At 37.7% G+C, this 2,706-nt stretch overlaps 1 long non-coding RNA gene across 1 annotated transcript; it reads right to left on the bottom strand.

The window, feature by feature from the left end:
- LOC120262876 lies at positions 1 to 1,936 on the bottom strand. The gene is made up of 3 exons (XR_005537008.1): positions 1,844 to 1,936; positions 1,381 to 1,452; positions 1 to 110 (listed from the first exon to the last, which is right to left on the bottom strand). It is a non-coding gene; the product is annotated as an uncharacterized LOC120262876 (long non-coding RNA).
- Positions 1,937 to 2,706: the final 770 nt, after the last annotated feature.

Here is a 2,706-nt window from a genome sequence, read left to right as displayed (position 1 = left end):
GTGGATCCATCAACTACATGCCAAAATATATAAGCTTCATACACAGCTTAAGAAAATACAAACTACTCTGCCAAGCACTTTACGCGGCTATCCCGCTGCTGTGCTGTCACCTGGGGAGGGAAAATAAAGAGGGGATGAGTAACTAGGTTACTCAGTGAGTGGCTAAACATGGAGCTATATCCCATACATAATATATTAAAGTAAAAGGTAAAAAAAATATATTTCAACTCCTCAAAATATTCAATATACTTTGACTGTCAAGTATAAATTAAGATATAAAATTTACAACAATGAAATGCTCGATAAAACTCTTTTAAATCATCTCAAAATCCATATGAGTAAGAAATCCAAGTTTATACTTTGGCTTAGCAACTCATAATTCAAAAATGTATAAATCATCGATTAAAATAAACAAATATATTTTAAATAGCCTCGAAAACCCTCCCTCGCTAACCGTGGCCGCGGTTAGGTCAGGAGCCACCAGGATGCGCATATCTTGGCGTTGGCACTGGGAAGTTCGTGTGGTGACTCGAACAACCCAACTATATCCAAGTCGGGGCTCTACGCTCCCACCGAAATGGCATAACCGGTTTGACGAGTATTCCACGCCACCTCTAGGCAGGTCGGCCCGTGGAAACCATCCACACTCTCACTGCGAGTAAGTATTGGGGTTTCCCCCTGTCACCATAAAAACCACCCCGTCAAGAACATGAAGGCCGTAGCCCACCATTTCCATGGATATGTTCAAGACCACGGGTGTTTGCATAGCAAAAATCCCAAGATTTATAACAACATAAAAAAAGTGTCCTTATTCAGGGACTATATTTACAATTAATGAACAAGAGTCATTAATACGGATAAATATCATTCTGGCCCCTTAGGCTTAATATACATACCAAAAGGAAAGCAAAAAGTCTAACCATGAGATCACAAATATTCACAAATAATAGTCTCATCCCAAGAGTGAATGACTTGCTCAAAAATAATTCCAATGAAACCAATTTCATCAAGAATATCATACAAAAAAACCTTCTTTGAAAATATAGTTCAAATGTATCATCATCACAATGAAATCATTTTGGTTTGCATAAGCTTTTATGAACATCCCAACAAGAACATCAAGTCCCGTGAAAAACACAAAACTTGAAATCATATATTATAAAAATATAGGGTTTTTCTAGATCACAAATAATATATTGAATCTTTCTAATAATCATGGAAAAAAAGCCAAATTATAGTTCATCATGATTTCTAAAATCACACTGAAAAATATTTCAAGAGTTTTTATTGGCAACAAGGAGTTTATCCTTCAGAAATAAGCAAATTTAATATTATAAGCATGCATGATTTATAGTCCATAATTTAGTAAATCCCACTCACAAACTTGGCAAGCTAACACCCTCCAAGGTTACTTGTCTGTAATCTCTTTTCCTTTGCTTGAAGCTTCTCCTCCTAGAAGCCGTTAAACAACCAACAAAAGCAAGATTCAACAACAATTCTACAACCAATTAAAAAAAAGGAAAAATGTGCTTAAAATAGGAGTAAATTGCTTCTAGAGTTTTCCAAGCACTCTAATAAGAAGATATAACAAGAATGAAACCTTTAAAATCCTCAAAATCAGCAAAAAGAACAAAAGGACTTTAACTTGGTTCGGTGCTACAGTAACCCGAACCCTTGAGGTGCAAGATGTCTCTCATTTCCTCACCAAATCATGGTTTTACAACCTTAAAATGATTCTAATCTTTAAATCACTTCAATAACTAAGATTTCTCACAAAAATTTCAAAGAATCACAACAAGGATGAGAGGAGAGAAAAGGAGGAAGTTGATGTAGCGCAACTCACCGATAATCTTCTCTATGCCTTAATCGAACTCTTCTTCTTGTAAGGAGATGAGATTTCCACTTCTTATTTTGTTTGGGGATCAAAGATGAGAGGTTTGAAGAGAGAAAAATGAAGAAAATCAGAGGATAAGGAAGAAGGAGAGAAAAAGAAGTTAGGAATGTCCTAGAAGGTCCAAGAAGGCCAATATATATGCCAAGGCTCGTGAGACAACTTTGAGACCACTTCTGAAATCTTCACGGGCTCCATGCGCCCGCATGGAGGCCGTGAGGCTTTCAGGTTGGTCCAATTCAGCCCAACAAAAATCAAATTTTTACCAGAAACCCTCACGGGCTTCCATGCGCCCGCATGGAAACCGTGAGGCTTTCAGGTTGACCTCCAAAACGACTCTCTCCCACTTTATAAACCTCCCAAAAACCTTAACTAAGTTCCTAACACAAAAGAACACTCAAAATACTTAAACAACAAGTTAAACTCAAGAGGCAAAACATAAGCAAAGTAAAGAAAAAGTCAAACTCCCACACTATTGACCAACAAGAAGAAGTTGGAAGATAGTGCATCGGTGATCTTAGATGCCTTTTATTCTGTAGTTTTTGTAAAAGAATATGCTAAACAAGAAGAAAGACCAGTGAAGTTTCATTATCTCATGCAACATTGGCAACTTGGGTGAAGAGATGGCATTGGCAGACTCAGGGGCCAGTATCAATGTCATCCCATACTCATTCTTCCAAAAGTTAGCCTTGGGAGAGCCTAGGCCCACTCGGATGACTTTGTAATTGGTGGACTGGACGGTGAGTCATCTGAGGGGCATCATTGAAGACGTGCATGTTAAGGTGGATGAGTCCATATTTCCTGTAGATTTTGTA

The sequence above is a fragment of the Dioscorea cayenensis genome, chromosome 6, assembly GCF_009730915.1.
Source record: "Dioscorea cayenensis subsp. rotundata cultivar TDr96_F1 chromosome 6, TDr96_F1_v2_PseudoChromosome.rev07_lg8_w22 25.fasta, whole genome shotgun sequence".
NCBI classification, from domain to species: Eukaryota; Viridiplantae; Streptophyta; class Magnoliopsida; order Dioscoreales; family Dioscoreaceae; genus Dioscorea; species Dioscorea cayenensis.
The sequence above is the reverse complement of the archived record's forward strand: the minus strand, read 5'-3'. Positions and strand labels throughout refer to the sequence as shown.